This window comes from Lissotriton vulgaris, chromosome 3_1 (assembly GCF_964263255.1).
Source record: "Lissotriton vulgaris chromosome 3_1, aLisVul1.2, whole genome shotgun sequence".
NCBI classification, from domain to species: Eukaryota; Metazoa; Chordata; class Amphibia; order Caudata; family Salamandridae; genus Lissotriton; species Lissotriton vulgaris.
This window is the reverse complement of record NC_141689.1, coordinates 1925915255-1925933816: the sequence shown is the minus strand read 5'-3', so window position 1 is coordinate 1925933816 and position 18562 is coordinate 1925915255.

Here is an 18562-nt window from a genome sequence, read left to right as displayed (position 1 = left end):
AGTGCTTCACCAGAGTGTGATTAACCTAAGTGACTAGACTGCTACTCAGCGATATGCTGCAGCAGTGCTGGAATGTTGGCCGCCATGTTGGAATTTCTACGATGCCAACTTGCTCTCCAACTTCAGGGATCGAGTGCTTTTTGATGGTTTTGTGAGGGGAAAATGGTGGCCAGAGTTAAATAAGGAGGAAATCTACTGTGAGTCCTGACAGTAACCCCTCCCAACGGGGTTTCCTCCAATTTTGGTTTGGCAGTGAATTTAGCATGGAAGGCTCTGATTAATCGAGGGGCATGGACATTAGTACTTTTTTCCCATGAACGCTCATCAGGCCCATAACTGTCTCATGGTTGTTGCAGCACAAGTATTTTATACTAGAATGACGATGGTTCAATAAATACTTACTGAAAACGTCTCCGCCATTTTATTCGGTGTATCTCTCTGAGACAAAATGAGAACAATTTACTGGGTAACAAAGTACTGTACTGTTTCTACAAGCCCTGAGGGCTCAAGGTTGTCATGTTTGATAGTTGCCAGAAGCTATTCACTCCTTGGTAAGAGGAGCTGGTAGTGGCAATGTGAGCTAGCTGGACTAACAGACTGAAATATCCTTTGGGGGTGTCTGAAATGAGTCTGGACACCAATCCCTCAGTTTATGTTGTCTAAATGCACAGATCCTATGTAGATTTGTAGGAACTATATGAAAACATGAATAGTCTATCCTGTATGCTGTATGTGTCAGGCATTGCCTCAACCGTAGATTATTCATTTTAAGTTACTCTTCAAACTCAGTTATTGCTTTGGGTGTGTTTGGTCCCACTTTTGGACTATGTTGATAATTACCAAAAATGACCACTTTTCAGTCTACTAGGAATTCTGACTTCTTAAGACTTTTCCGCAACTTAAGACCATATATGCAACTATACCTGATTGGTACTGATTTGCATGTTGTTTAGAATGTTTAGAATCAAGGGACCTATATCAGTACACATGATATAGTCTTTAAATTGTTAGTAACTAGTATATACCCTGTAGCCTATGACTATTACGATGTGGCTAAACCCAACTTGGTGAGTTTGTTATAATACTCACACCCCTGGTTATTAATGGAGCTTATGTCTAGTGTGGCAGACCTGATTATATACTCAATGTCAATGTATAGTAAATTGAGTATAACAATAACAATCTGTATGTAACTCTCGCTTCTAGATATACCACACACAGTGTAAAATTAAAGCCCTATATACGGAATCGGAACGAAATGAGATAAGTGATTACCTGTTCCTATGCATGACCTACTGGCAAACTTTAATATAAAATATGAATATACTAAAGCTTGCATGTCTTTCCAGAATCTATTTGCAATGCTTTACCTGTACCACTCAGGAATAGGCATAAGAGACTGAGTGAGTAACGCATCTATAGCTAGCTTTATAACATCACTTCGATAACTATGGCACTTGGTATTAAGGGACCTATCACAATATAGGACACTCCTTGAATGACACGTGGTGACCCAACTTTCACATCTCCCCAAGCGCTAACCAGTGAAACCACACCATATATTCCCTTAATGCACATGACATGTTTGGAGTCACCTGACTCAGGTTTTGGGCTTTTTGATTGGTCACAAATACTCCTCCTAATTTGGACTGTGGTTTTATTGTAGATATTAAGCCATGATTAAGTCTGCTGTAACAGGAACAGCCCGAGACGAAACACATGTTGGCAAAGAGATGCATATAAGTACAAGAAAATAAAAGAACTATTGAAACCACAACCTCGATTTTATCTCTGTGTGCCTGGAGGATTTTGTAGTTAATTGAGCAAGCATGTCCACAGCCTGTTGCCACTGCAGCCACAGAGGGAAGGATTCCTCACTGATGCGGTTCCAGTGACATAGTACTAGGACCAGATACATCTGCAAATGCTTCAGAACAAGCATTAAGCAAAATTGGTATATGCAGGGGACAACTAGTAAAATGGCAGTCCAAGGGAGCCAATAGTACATTCATGTATGAAGAAACTCCCTTTGGCAAATTCATGTATACACAACAGACAGAGGAATACAGGTTGAATGCAATGATATCTAACTGGCTGAAAGATTAAGAAACAATATTTGTTTAGCTCAAGAAGCCGTACCGAACCACTGAACCATTCGTTCAAGGCACAGCAGCACCAGTGTCAGTGATTGTTCCATTTCGTCTTGAACCAGGGTGTCCAAAGCTGGTTTGAAACAACACAAATGCAGTCCCCGCTGCCAGGACAATCAGTAGCGGAATGTCTTCATGAAAGATTGCAAATTCTAAATGAACCAACAACACTTGAGATGAACATGTAAAAAAAATTGATAACACATGTACAAGATGCGAGGAACCAGCTCCCCTACATGCTGCGTCAAGGTGGTAGGACGTTCCGTCTCTATCTTGGATGCAGAACTTCAAAGTAGCAGATCAAATGACAAATGTTAAGCACATAACAATCTTAAACAGCATGGCCTTTAATGTGCTCAGAGTTTCAAAGCTTGTTGAATGAAATCACACAGTCCATAGTGCAAACTCCCTAACATGTTGTTCAGGTGCAGAAATTAACTAGTGTACACCAGGGCTACATTTTTTGAACTTAGACCAAAAAAGTAATGGGAGCTCGCTTACTACAGACACCCTTGATCAGGAGCCATAACTTTAATATCTTCCGAAGGAAAAGTGGAATTCAGACGTTTCACGTTGGCATGGGACTATCTTTGGATTTGTGACATGTTTGTAACATACGCATCTAAGAATTCATGTTTAGTGTTTTAACAGCAAAGCCATTGTCCAGACAACAGAACAAAGGAACCTTGTGTATGAATGACATTTGATTTGTTACACATGTTATTTACTGAAGGTGTATGTTCTTGCATATAAGCATTGCAGCCAAAGTCTGACTAGTAAATACTTGTTGTGTGTAATTCCTGACACAAATACCAAATCCATTACCTAAGGCACTTACTAATTTTGGTAATCACAGAAGGCACTTACTCATTTTGGCACTCACAGAAGGCAGTTACTCATTGATGAGTAAGTGCCTTCTGTGAATACCTTGTAGGCTGAGACTTTGGGCTATCTTGCAGTTACCTGGGATGTGGAATGGAGAAACCGGATCGCAGCCGACACTGGGGCTTGGAGTGAGCTGCTGACGTGGGACTGCGAGGTCCAGCTTCCTCAGCGGCTCGTTACCTGCCGCAGCTGGGACCTCTTCCGGCCCCTCCCTTCTCCTGTCGCATTCAAAGCCTCGCTGCCCCCGGGAGCCGCTCGTAGGCTTAGACTTTGGGCTATCTTGCAGTTACCTGGGACGTGGAAAAGAGAAACCGGATCGTAGCCGACACTAGGGCTTGGAGTGAGCTGCTGACGTGTGACTGCGAGGTCCAGCTTCCCCAGCGGCTTGTTACCTGCCGCAGCTGGGACCTCTTCCAGCCCCTCCCCTGTCTATTTAGGCGCACCCACCTACGCAATATGCGGGACACGCACGGGTGACGCGCGGGCGAAGCCCGGGCCAAGGGCGGGCCCGTTGAAGCCCGTTCGAGCCAGGGCGAGACCGGACCGGGCCACCCCCCTTGGCGCTTGGCTAATTATCCAGGAGACAACTTATTGCATATTTCATTGTCCAAGCCCGACTGGGATTCGTGCAAGGAAAATGTCATCAAGGGAGCTGAGGAGCAAAGCCACGTCATCGACATCGATGGTTGCAGGTACCCTGGATAGTTTTCTGATTCGAGCTAACTCTCTGGTGAACAATGAACTGACGGCCCTAGAAAGACAGCTGTCGGATGAGATTGAAAGTACCAGACGATCCTCCTTGGGATTAATTGCGAGTGTTAGTTCTCCTTATAGGGTGGATGCTTCTCATTTAGCACTTCTGGACAGCATTGATCAAACAATTGAGTCTGTCTTGCAACAGCTAAGGTCCTCTTCACCCTCACACCGAGACTCCCTCCAGTCTATACTTGAGGTTGCTCCTCTTTTAACGTCTGAGTCAGTTTCGATATTGGATGAGGGGACTGACCAAAACGTATCCAGCTTACGAAGACTGCGGGAAGGTGCTGTTTCGAAAAGGAAAAGTGGTACACAGGTTAAGGGTGTAAAAAGGGGTACATTAGATCATGCCCCTACTAACATTGAGAACACGCCCTATACAGTGGAATCTCTTCCACCCACAACTGCAAATGAAACTGTGAGTCTAACCCAGCCCTCCCAAACACAGTGCAGCCTGGCCCCTTCATTTTTGGTGAGGGGCCTTATGGCGGGAGGGAACAGTCTACCCATCTTGTTACCAATGTGCTGAAGAAATTTCTTAGATCCTCTAATGACCAGATTGGACCATATTGATACTAGGTTACAAGTAATAGAAACAGTGATCGGGGGTATCGAGGAGCATTTGAGAACTTTGGGTAGTACACAAGGAGTGGCTCCGACTTATGCAGGGGCTTCTTTCCCTTCCAACTCATCTAGCTACGTAACTACAAAGAAAACTAATTCCCCCACTCCAGTAAGTGTACCTATAGTGAATCCACCAAATTCTACCTCTGCACCACCCCTAGGGCAACTACTACCTATACCCCTCCCAAGGCAACCACCCCCTGTGCCCCCCCCAAGGCAACCACCTCCCGTGCCTTTAGTACGGAAGCGGGCTGTACCAATTATTTCAACGAGGCAAGAAAAGACCCCCATTGCGACTGGTGACCGACCCGCCCAGATTCTTAGTAGCCTAAGTCACAAAAATACAGTCAATTTACCCCCAGAGGCAGCTCCCCATGTTGTGATTCTGACGGGTGTGCCTGAGCTTACCAACTCTGCACGAGAATCCTTTGATTCCCTAAGAAACAAAGTGATTAGTTGGCTGAACATTCATAGGCCTCTCCCCCCCAATATGAGAGGTGAAGTGTTGATGGTCAGGAGGGTCCCATGGGTGGGAAATACCACAAAGAAAATCAATGGGGATTGCATTCTGGTAAACGTCAGGGACTCGCATATAGTCTCACATATTTACAATTGGCTGGGCGGCCCGGGAAACACAACTATTCAATTGTTGCCATTGTCCTTTTTCTACCCGCCAAGACATTTCTCTTCGCATTCTGGGGTAGATGAAGGTTGGACTAGGCTCCTATGGCACTAGGCACAGGCCTATTAGATATGATGCACCAATCCTGGGCAATTATCTACACACCAACAGGTATAGCTCCCTCGAGCAGGTAGATTGACAGCAGTGGGATGCAGGCATTTGGGGGAGAGGGGGGGGCCCACATACAGCCCAGCATGGGAAAGCAGTAGATATCGTGGATACTGGTCACCCTGTCCGTGACCATCTACTTCCTGGCCAGCTGAGTAACACTATTAATGTAGAACCCCCTATGCGACCCCCCACCCCCTCAACAGGCCCGTCTGTATTAAAAATTATTTCTTGGAATATAGCGGGCCTTTGTAACAAATTGGCCTGCCCCGATTGGGGGTCTTTTATAGACTTAAATTACATTTGTTTATTCCAGGAAACATGGGCGCGGGAGGAGCAGCTCCGTTTAGGATATGCTTCTTTTTCAATCGCTGCTAGGTGGGCGGGAAAGGGCCGCCCATCAGGGGGACTAACAATTTGGGTAGCAACTCATTTGGGCTGCAGTGCTAGAATTCTGGATACAGCCACAGATGATGTTCAGTGCGTGATTCTAGAGTGGCAGAATGGTTACCGACTGGCATTGGTCAATATCTATTCTAGACCTGTGAGTGCCACCTCTGAGTCTGAAACCATTGAAGAGCTATCCTCCTTCCTAACTAATATACCAGAGGGGGTTATGTTTGTGGTGGGTGGAGACTTTAACTACCATTTTGAACCACTTGAGGGCTTGTTGGACGCTGTAAATCAGGAGAAGGACGACGTCTGGAAAATTCCCCTAGTGGAAGGTCCTTCGGCAAGGGCATGGACCCCCTTGGCCATACAAATCACTTCCCTAATACTGAGTCATTTGATTAGGGCATGTAATGGCCGTACAAAGTCTGACAATCCGCCCGCGTTCACTTTTAATAAGTCAGGGAAGGAGGCACGCCTAGATTACATCTTTGTTGAGTGCAGGGCATGGAATAGAATATTAGACTTTAGGGTCATACATAGGGTGGAGAGCGATCATAACCCCTAATTTTAGATTTCACTATCCCTGGTATTCACAAGGGCACCATATCATTGCAGTACGATACACCCAATACGGTCACCCTGTCAAGTAACAAACGCTGGGTAAGATGGGATAAGTTGACCAAAAACCCCAATGAGCTAGCGAAGTTGTACGTCCAGGTAATCCCAGTTATGGCTGATGTACTCGAGTTTACTGAGCAGTACTCCTCGAATGATCTATGAAAGATTGGGAGAACTTAATAAAGTATTATTGAGTAGCCTCTCAGACATTTTAAATCCGTCAGGACCCTATCGGGAAGGGCCGCAAGGAAGCCATCCTGGTACAACAAGGCATATAGATTGGCGAAAAGCGAACTTCTTGCCGCTTTGAAACAGAATAATAACAGGGATCTCATAAAGAGCAGGAGACAGGCGTACCGGAACCTAATCCACTATGCAAAGGTTGAGTGGGGGAATGAAAATTGGGCAAAGCTATTATCGGCTTTAGCGGTCAAAGATGCACGGATGTTCTGGCAGATTGTCACCACTGGCTCAGCTGTACCAGAGCTGGCAATAGCACCGAACATCGCTGCCGAGGTATGGGAAGAACATTTTACTAGTCTGTACAAGGGGGATATTCCCTCTTCGAATTTCCCCCACCTGATGCACTGAGCACTCCTGTCCCTGTCTCTTCAGACTTTAGGTTCACCTTAGCTGAGGTTATGGCTGCTATAGCTAAGCTCCCGGTGGGCAAAGCCCAGGGGCGGGACAAGGTTCTGGGTGACCTTTACAAACACGAACCCGGGATCTGGGCCCCCTATCTTGTAACAATTTTTAATGCAGTTTTGGGGGGAATGGCAGTCCGAACTACTTGGCTGGGAGCGGGGCTGGTCCCTAGCTTCAAGAAGTGGTCTCCTCTACTCCCAGCCAACTATAGGCCGATCAGCCTAATAGATGTATCGCAGAAACTCTTTGCCAGGCTGATTTTGGACCGTCTTTTGGACTGGGCTGAGGACTTTGAAATTCTAAGCGAGTACCAAGCAGGGTTTAGAAAGAATGTATCCACTATTGCTCAGATTTTCAGATTAACCATGCTCTTTTCGAAAACGGTGAAAGTGGAGGGCGGCTCATTGTGTACCATATTTGTAGACCTTCGTGCAGCCTTCGATCTGGTCCCACGAAGGAAACTTTGGAGTGTTTTAGGGGATTTAGGGAATCCAATCCCTTTTCTGAATATCATAATAAGAATACACACCCAGAATTTCGCTAAGGGTCTGGTGCGGGAGAGAAGGCAATCTGTCATCTAGCTTCTCCGTTGGCAGGGGGGTAAGGCAGGGTTGTGTTTAGGTGCCAACCCTGTTTTGCCTCTATGTCAACGGAGTAATCGTCCATCTGAACTCGGTCCCCAACAGAAATGCCCCAAGGCTTGCTAGTTCAGGGATCTCTGTGATTATGTTTGCAGATGATACCCTGCTGCTTGCTAAGACTCCGATGGGCATACAGCGAGTCTTGGATGGCTTTGTCTCGTTCTGTCATGACCAGGGACTGTAAATAAACACATCCAAAACGAAATTTATGATTTTTAATCCACCGAAAACATCACGCCCAAACCCTGCTATTGGTGGTATTCGTTTGGAAAGAGTGCAGCCATTTGAATATCTGGGTCTCACTCTTAATGAAAACATAACATGGGTCCAACACCAGACCAAAAAAAGCTCTCTCAAACAGCGGAGGGAATTCTTAAATTACTAAACAAATCCACGACAAAACCCATTGGCCCCCCTCTTGAAATTTATAAAATGCAGGCCAGGGGAGCAGTGACTTATGGAGGTGAACTGTGGGGTCACAGCTGTCACCCAGCAATCACTGACACGGAAAATAGGTTTCTTAGGCAGTTGGTATCTTTGCCTGTTAGTACACCCCTTCTTCCCCTTAGGCTGGATCTGGGACTGAGATCACTCAAGGAGGAACTGGGACTCAAGCCTCTAACTTTCTGGAGGCGACTCTGGGTAACCCCAGAAATCGCCAGTTACAGGCATGAGTTGGTAGAACTTTTAAAACTCCCAAATGTCTGGAAACTTCCAAGGCTGAAATATATCAGGCAGGAATTTGAGAGGCTAGGTTGCCCTTTATTGTGGATTAACCCGGAACAAGCTTGTAGTGGCATATTGTCAGGATTGGACCCATGGCAGGCAGTTCTTCGCAGGTTTCCTCCATCATTAAGTACTCACCCCCTTCCCTCAACTGGACACTGCTAGTGGCGAATTATCGTTTCGCCTTGGAACAGTCACTTCCCTGTTGCCAGTGTCATGGGGCCAGTTAGCGTTCTAGCGTTTGCTTAGAACGCTGTCTCTGTGACTTGGAGCGCGAGCGTTCGAAAAACGGCGCACTTCAACGGTATTATCCCTGAGAGGCGAACGTATTTCTTTCGCGCTCTCTTAAAGTTAGTATTTACAGACATTTTGAGTTTGTTCAGTCAGGTTAGGTGTTTCCTTTGGTCCTTTCACCTTCCTGAGGAATTTCATAGATCCCGGCGGCTTTTCCCGGCTGCACCAGTTCTTCCCGTTTAACTCTCTCGAGCCTCTCGGACTCTAACGAGGCTTCTCCTAACCCCTCTGCCAAGCTTCCAGCTCTCCGCCCCCTCCTCCACTTTCCAAGATTTTCGTTTCACATACTGGGTCGGCTGGAGCGGCTCTTTCATCTTCCAGGCAGCTGTTCCTCGAGCGCTGAGTAAACTCCAGTGACCCGGTTCTCTGAGAGCTTTCAAAAGCGGCAAGCAGCCTCAAGTCGGTGAGCTCGAACCAATTTTATTAATTCCAGAACTGTATTTCCTGTTGCTATTCCAGAGTTCATTGAGCTGAATTTGAAGACTTGCACTAAGCTGACAGCTATAAACTTTCATTTGCCTCTTTGGAACTCTCCGTTTGAACTTTTGGTGATAATCAGGAGTTAACTAACTCTAATTCAAAAACTGTATCTTCATGTAGATAAAAATATATATATATATTCTTGTGTACCATCAACTTCTCCTGTGCAACTGGTCAGTTCAACTACCTTCAACTTCTCCTGTGCAACTGGTCAGTTCATCTACCATCATCTACACAGCTGAGTAATAAAGACCTATAAGAGAGCAGCTAAAGCTTACACACACACACAGGTAATTGAGGTTAGGTTTCCTTGGAGAGAGTATAGAGAAACTAGAGTATAGAGAAGTCAGAACTTAGTAATGTTGTCCTTGTGTTTTGCAGAATAACCTTCCACCATTCCTTGAGCGGGAGAAGATATTTGTGTGAGCAGTCTCTCTGTTTGTTATCCACTTCCCCTTTCCCTGTTATCACTGTTGCAAGAGAAATCCGGCACAGTGGTGAAGGGGAATTGGGAGTTTAGCATCTCCTTGGGTCTGATACTCCAGCGGAGCCGGAATCTTCAGGTACCTTCTGACAGATTGAAGTGCCCGCTGAATTTTCCGCTTGGGTGTCATGGCCGAAGGACTCGACCTAAAAGCTTTGGGATCCATTTTAGAAGATTTACAAAAACAGTTGATAGAAACCAGAGAGGAGGTTAGGAAATCTAATCAGGAGACTAGTTTTCTTCGTCAAAAGATAAATGAACTCACGGCTAGTCCAAGTCCTGATTTTGGGGGTCCAAAGTCACAAACCTTAAACCCTTCGCCTGCCACTAGTGAGTTTTCCACACAGGTAGTGCATGCCATGTCTCCCACTATTCCACTAGCCCCTCCCGAAAGATTTCTGGGTGACCCAAATAAGGCACAGGTTTTTGTCACTCAGTGTTCTTTGCACTATCTCTGTAAGCCAATAATTTTCAAAGAAGATCAATCCAAAGTGGCGTTCATGCTGTCGTACCTGAGTGGAGATGCCGCTTCTTGGTCATTGCCTTTGGTGTCTACAAATGATCCAGTGTTGTACAATTTTCAGGAATTCAAGACAGAATTCTTACGAATATTTGATAGGAGGGCAATCTCTCAAACCACAGACAATGAGCTACTGGATTTAAAGCAAGGAAATCGTGAGTTGGTGGCATACTTAGCGCAGTACAACAAGCTTATTGTGGAGACTAACTGGCCCCCAGAAAAAAGAGCAGCAATTTTCTACAGAGGTCTACGTGACGAACTGAAGGATGGACTCTCCCAGATTCCCAAGAGACCCACCGACGTCTCAGAACTCATAGATTTAGTACTTCAAATAGACCAGAGGCAATCGGAGAGGCGTCAGGAGCGACGAAAAGAAACTCGAACCTTTCCCCCAAGATTTGATCGCATGCGGCCTGAGAGTGTTAAGTCCAAGGAAGAAGTCACAGTAGAGGAACCAATGCAAATTGGAACAGTCCGGGGTCCGCTTAGTACTGAGGAACGGGAAAAGAGAAGACAAGGCAAGTTATGTATGTACTGTGGAGGTTCTGGGCATTTCGTCAAGGAGTGTCCACGCAGACCCAAGACATCGACATGGGTAAAAGACAAGCTTCACCAGTAGACGGGGTTGCCCTGGTGGAAGCCGAATCTAAGACAACTCCTTTAATTCAGTCATTGTCAAACACCATGCAGTTATCGGCACCTCATCTCATCCTATCTTGTCAAATAATTTTTGGAAAAGAACAAAGTGCAAATGTAGCAATCATGATAGATTCTGGAGCTACCGGAAACTTTTGCGATATTCTGTTTGCAAAAAGATTGGGCATTAACTTTTGTCATGTGCTTATCTAGGTTCCTGATCGATACTGTGACCTTATGCCCCTATTCGGCTATAAAGCCCTTTTATTCCCTATATTGGCATAACCGTTCAAGTGCGATTTTCTGAAAAGTCATCTCTGGCCTCACACGAGCAGAGCCACAGAGCCACATTCCAGCATGACTCTCTGCTACTTCCTTTGCGACCAATTAGTGCAATGACAGAGCAGCAGTCACTATCTGATATTCCTAGATAACACTCCGAGTTCTTCAACAAGATAAAAACTTAGCAAACCTGGAAATCCCCGCTTGCTATGTTTTGATTAGTAATGGAACTCTAATGAGCAACTGATAACTATCACTTCCTAGTGACATCTTTAATTGACGTCTTATGTCCAGCAAACTTGCGTCAAACCCGGCACCTGTCAGGTATAAATATTACCAACGTTGCCTTAAGCAATGAGCGTTGCCTGTTGCTGATGCCAGCTGCCTGCATGACCAGTGTTGGTAAAAACTAGCACTCTGTCGCTGCAGCCTGCTATCCTGTGGTGGTGAAGCTGCTGATTACCATTATCGCCGCTACAGCGCGAACTGTGGTTCAGTACGCTTGAGGAGCCGTGCAGCCGTCCTCTGCGAAGACATCCAGCCCAGCTGCCCGCGGACGCTGTCACCCCTCCTTCCTCGACGCGCTGAGAGAAGCCGCTGCATTTCTCGTGCAGAGAAATCCAGTCCCGGCGCTTCCGGTTTACCCTCGCGGGTGACTGGGATATCGAGAGAGACCCCTGAAGGAGATACCAATCCTCCATCATTCTATTCAGAGGTATGGTGTTGACTAAACCCTTAGAAGAGAATTCTTGAAACAAACCTTGGCAAAACCAACTTAACTTAAGCTACTTACTTACTCCCCCTTCTCACGTGTTAGGCTTAGGTCAGGCACACCGGGGTAGGCTTAGTTAGAAGCACCAGTTGAGTATGTTAGCCTAATGTATATATGACTGTATATATGTTTTATTACTTTTAAACCATTGTATGGCTAAGAAACCATATCAATGCTTTTACAGTTCTATTTCGCAATTCTTATCTTACTGTACGTACTTTTTATAATAACAGTTATTGCAATTGTGGCAATACATTTCTCTTGTACGAGAAGAAAGACTGTTCAATAAATGTTAACCTTTATTGATAAACGCCCGTCTCTCTATTCTCTACATACCGTGAAAGTAAACTGCACTAGACTGACTGAGTGAAATCTATGTCTATTGTTTCACACAACCCTAGAGATCGACTCTTGATCTGAGGAGCAAAGTTGTCATGTTGCACGGTTGTTGGAAAACTGAATCCCTTCTTGTCTGTGCCAAGGAAGCTGATCAATTCCTATGCAGAGAAGAAAGTTTCCAGTGACCTCTGAGCTAGTTGGTAACACAACCCAATTAAGTTTAGCATAGTCAGTGGAGGCCTGGAATATAGCCAGTTCCACGTCGATACTACTGTTTATGTTATTCCAATGCGCAGGGCCTAGTGGGAAACTAGGAACTACACTACATGGCGCCCTAACGTTTGGTAAGGCGATAAACTAACGTAAGACTTGTAGAGTAACTCAGTCGTGCATATTTCACACCCCTTTCTCCCGTAAAAACTCCAATAGACGTCTGGAGTGGGTGAAAGGTTAAAATCCGCCCGACCTTAGTAGGAAGAGATTCCTATGTAAAGCTCCGGTTTATTCAACGTTGAAGGATACAGTGTTCCAAAATATTGTGCATCTAATCTTTGTCTCCTTGGAGACCTACTCTGCAAAAACTGCATTTATAAAATGTCAGACAATGAAGGAGCAGCTAGGCTGGCTTCCATACTAATAGAGGAAGACACGAGTCTCCTACAAGCAGACCCGGATGCTATTATCATCCCGGTCCAGTTAAGAAGATCTATAACTTTAAAACTTATAGAAAACGGACTGCCACCTCAAGGTGGTACAGTAATTTTCGTGATAGAGGCTCACGAATATCGGCAGACAGAGGTATTCTATTCATAGATAAACTTTCCAGCGGTAAACGCTATAACACAAGAGTTTCACTATTACAAAATAGAGGAACCTCCGGGAGAGTACGCTCCTTTCGAGGAGATTGAAATCCCACTTAAATTTCAAGAGCACCTGCTCTGGTTTAATGGCGCCCTAAAACACAATGATCACATAACTAGGCTCGGTCCACTAGGTAGACCAGGAGCCACGTGGCCGGTTCTAGCCAGCTACACACCACATCCTGACATTGCAAAAATGTCTAAGGAAGAGCTGTTAGCACAGCTAAACACATTAATAAAAATACATAGGCAATTAGTCCAATATGTAATACGGACTGCAACAGTCCAGCCAGCTGTTAATACACCACAGCTGACCCCTCATCAGGGGAACACTAATAAAATTACACCACAGAACATACAGTCATGTCTTGGTAAAACACCCGTAAAACGGGAACAAATTCCTTTCTGGTTAGCCCAGAAAATCACTCAAATAGAGGCAGTATTTCCTGATACTACCCCTATTGAGAAACACAGAATCTTGACCATCTGCCTTCCTATGGGAATCGCACCACACGTGGAGGACTGCGACACTTGGGGTACAGTCTTTGCTTCCATTTACACAAAAACACACGGTGTTCCGTCTATAGCGGTAATACCAGACGTGCTAAAACAGATTCAAAATGAATTCGGTCCAGAGCCCGCTTTAAATCTAGGTATGAAATTACTGAAAGATTTCAAGCAGGTCACGGCTATATTATTAGCCAATGTAAAGGGAGAAGCAGCATCTGTGGCGATTCGCCAGAAGTTGAGGGAAACAGATATAAAAGATCCTGTTGAGCTTGCAAAAATCATAGAAAAATGCTATGAAGAATTAGGTAGAGACAGCTTGGGTGGAAAACCAGTTAAGCCCCAACTGCTCGAAAATCCTGAAAAATTATTTATTAAAAATAATTTAAACACTCCTAAAAAGAGCTGGGATGGAAATAAACAATCCACTCCCAAGGAAAAAGTTTTCCAGTCCAGAGGAAGGTCTCCTCGACGGAGGGAAAGAACTCCGACTCGAGAACGCCAGTCTCCCCAACGGGAGCCCTCTGAGAAAAGATATAACCTTAGAAATAGGGATAATATAAAAAAACCTGATAGATATCAAAGTACTGATACACGTCCCTCTCGATCTCTTCCACAGAATTCGGAAAGAAGAGGACGGTCAGACCCAGGAGAGCGCTCCAAGTCCAAAGACAAGGAACCTGCTCAAAATAAGAAATCTCAATTTCAGAAAAAGAAGGTAGCCAGTATTAGAGTAATCAACCATGCCGAGAATACTGAGGACACAGTTGAAAAACGGGGAGTGGGCATTGACAATGTTGGACAGTGCAGCAGAAATCAGTATAGCGCGCAAGAACTTGATGAGTCATCTGGAGACAGTGGACACGAATGAATACATTCAGGTTGAAACTGCCGACGCCAGACTTAGCGAGCCCCATAAAATATACGAAATAACATTGCGTATGGAGGGTGATAAGAGTAGGAAAATTAAGGGTCTATTTTGGGATAAGCTCTCAAAAGGCTATGATATTCTGTTAGCTGAAAAAGATTGGCCCCCGGAGTTTGTCAGGGAGTGCCCTCGTGGCGAAGAAGTGATTATGCCTGCCTTCTCGAATCACATTCCGATTCATAAAAAATACACATATGCAAGGAAATGGGCAGTAGCCCAGGCACCTGCATTATATAAAAATCATGTAGGATGGGATGAGGATTCTCCGCCTCACAAAATCCAACTAAAAAGTGAACCAACTGCCCAACGGCAGTATCCCATAAAGCAAGAAGCTAAAAAACAGGTCAGGGAGATCTTAGATCAACTTGAGTACCAGGGGGTGATTGAAACATGCACCTCTCAAATGAACAATCCTTTGTTTCCTGTCTCCAAGCCAGACAATTCATATCGTCTAGTTTTGGACTACAGACACCTTAATACATGTTGCAAAACTTTTGCAGTACAGAACTCGCATAGTGCAGCCCTAATGAATAACATAGTTAGGAAAAAATATAAAACGACATTAGACATTTCTAATGGTTTCTTTTGTCAAAACATTGCACCAGAAAGCAGATATTTGACCGCTTTCTCCGCATTTGGGTCGCAGAAAAAATTCTGTCGACTCCCACAGGGGTTCAAGAACAGCCCAGGACTATTCTCAGCTAGGGTAACAGAGTTACTACAAATCTATGATGATGAAGCATTATCTTACGTAGATGATATTTATCTCACAGACGACGACTTGGATACTCACTTGAAAAGAGTGAACACCATTATACTTGGGTTCGCAGCAGAGGGTTACAAATTCAACTTTAAAAAGTCCCGAATTGCCCATCTGACAGTACTGTTTTTAGGGTACGAATTATCAAGTGAAGGGAAAAGCCTAGCGGACAACTTCTTAGAGAAGTGCGCTGTACTCCAAGCTCCAAAAACGCTGAAGAATCTACAATCAATACTAGGTTTTCTGAATTTCGGAAGAACTTACATTCTAAATTACGCAGAGAGGGTTAAACCTCTCTACGAACTAATTAAACCTGATTTCAAACAAATCAATTGGACTCAAAAACACACAGAAATTTTGAGATCACTGCAAACAGACATGTTAGCAAAAACAAAATTAGATACACGTGACAACACACGTGATCTTGTAATCCGAGTCATCCCAGGAAGATGCGGATTCACGTACCTAACCTCTAATGATGGAGAAAAGGTACCAATAGCTTACAAATCACATTTGTACACAAAGGCTGAAATAAAATTCAGTTCAACGGAGAAAATTCTAACTGCGGTTCAGACTGCTGTAGCGAAAGAAAGGCCCCTAGCACAAGGTAAACGAATAATTATCGTAACTCCTATACCGGCTTTAGAAGCGGTAACTAAAGCAAGCATTCCTAATGCTAAAGCTTTGCATCCGAGATGGATTCAGTGGGTTAATTCTCTTGCTGCAACAGACGTAGTTTACGAATTTGATCCTAACTTAAAAACACAGGAATTTTTACAATATGAATATGAATGTCCTCTGCCAATTGAAATCCTGCCTCTCGAAGAATACGGAAGTATTATATATACTGACGGATCAGCACAACCCGCAGTTGGGGGTAAGCAAGCTTACAGTGCTGCGTGCGCGATTGTTAAAGGTCGCTGGCACAAAGGAAAATTTAGCCCATTGGTCACTAAAACACAATCTCTAGGAGATTGCTCGGCTCAACGAGCTGAATTAGTAGCATTTAAGATGCCGCTAGAAAATACTGATCGCGAATTCCCCACACTAATAGTGTGCGATTCTTTTTATTGCGTACAATCTTATAATGAATACTTGCAGAATTGGGTGGAAAATGGTTTCAAAGATGCAAAAGGTGGCACAATAAAGCATAAAATGCTTTGGGAACAGGTAGTTCTTTTACAAAAAGAACTACAAAAGACTCACGTGATACATACACTGAGTCATCAACGTGATGGCGTTCACGTTGCAGGGAATTCATTGGCTGATGAAGCCGTGAAGGCAGCTGTGCAAACGGCTTCCGTAGCCGCAATAACTCGGTCACAAACAAAAATAGACAGCGATGTTCTACAAGCTGTCAGTGCGTCAGTAAAAAATGATAAGAAAACACTCCCAAAAGGCTTTCCTAAAAAGTACTTGTACTTAACGGATACAAATGATGTTCCTTTTGCTCGAATCCCTGGAGTGGGGGATAGAGTAATTCCAAACAGGGAACACAGACTAGGACTAATCAAAGCGGCACACAAAGGGCTTGCTTCTGCACACGCTGGCGTTTCCGCAACAATATCACTATTAAAACCAAGATATTGGTGGCCTCGCTTGAGAATACAAACTAAAAAGTATGTATTAGAATGCGACATATGCCAAAGGATAAAGGTATCAACAGTGAAACGACCAGCGCAGACACCCCTTCTCATCTCGGATAAACCATTTGCATGCGTTTACCTGGACCACTGTGGTCCCCTACAAAGGGACGGCAACTATAGATATATCATGGTAGCAGTGGATTCCTGTACGAGGTTCATATGGATGTGGCCCCAGCGCTCGGCTGACGCTAGAACGGTTATAAAAGATTTGCGAGTCTTTATCGGCACATACGCAATTACCACGTTCCATTCTGACCAGGGTCCTGCTTTCAGCTCTCGAGCCTATAAGGAGGCCATGGCTAGCATGGGAATTGGGTTGCGGTATTCTTGTCCGTCGCATCCCGAAGGGAATAGTGTGGTAGAAAGAAAAAACCGGGACATAAAGCAATCTATAACAGCGAAGGTATTAGGTTCAGGCGCTGGGTGGGTCAAACATTTAATAAGTGTCCAGACTAGTCTTAACAACATGCCAAGAAATTCTCTAAAAGGTTTCAGCCCATACGAACTATTGTTCGGAATTAGAATGAACGTTCAGGACCTCGATAGTCAGATGTCAGTGGTACAAAAAGAAACAAAGCAGTTTGAAGTAAAAGACCGTTTGGCTGTTTTACAGGAACTGAATGAAACAAGAAAATCATTAAGCAACATAAAGTTAAAGCAACAGCCAAGTACCACTGACGAGGCACCACCCGCAACAGCCCCAGCAAGGCCTGTCTGGATTCCAAAGATTGGGGATCTAGTCAGAGAAAAGATCGCGGTTAAGAAGGAATTTGGGCCTTCTTACAGAAAAGCAGTACCTGTCTTGGCAGTCACCGGAACAAGATCAGTTGTGCTACCGCCCCTTGCTGGTAAAAAGGAGAACAGAGTCGTGTCCATCGATCTGGTAAAACCACAAGCATGTGGCCTATAATCAACAGTAGGCCCAGTGGACTCCCAAGAAACAACAGAATACCCAAACTTGCAACAATCCAAGAGGTTCAAACTGAAAGACTCATCACATTCGATCAGCCTGCAGTGCACAATGAAGGACTATGCAATACAGCCATGGAACTCGTGCCTCTTGAAACACAGATTGAAACAGTTCGTCAAGAAACAACACCAGTCTACAATGATGTGGCATCAGAAAGTGCTACCGAAAGACAGATTGAAAGAACAATCCCATCAATTGACAGAACTGCCTCTGGTTATTTCATCAACTTCGACAACTTCTCTGAAGATTTTAACGACCCCGAAGTGATGCCAGAAACAAAAAAGTATTCTAAAGAAAATACAACAGGACTCCTTCAACAAATCAAAGAACTATATCTGGATTCACCGTTGATTGAGCATTGGATTATCTCAGGGGTATTCATACTCCTACTATGCCTAATTTTAGTTTTAATTTTAGGGAAGTTCATTACAATTGAATGGACACAGCAAGTCAGAACATCAACCTAGTCCTGAAACCACACAGATCATCCCACGTGAAGAAAAGAGAACTGTCAACAGTAAATGTCACAGCAATTCCAATACCTGGTGGGGTAGTATGGGAGAAAACAGACTATGAGATCTATGGTCCGGTCGAAATCCTGAAGTATCCTCATCAACTAAAGGTTTCCTTAAGTGACTTTGTTACACCTAGTACATTCTCTGATGATTGGGACTTTAACAGTATTAATGACATGATGTCTGATTTAGTAATGTCAGCTAGATTCACAGATCATGATTATTTACAAGGTTCATCTAGTTATGAGCAGTTATTCTGTTACACCCACTATGGGGATCATTACTTGCATAAATCTGCACAGCCTAGAAATGTTTTTATGTATAATCAATGGGAACATTGT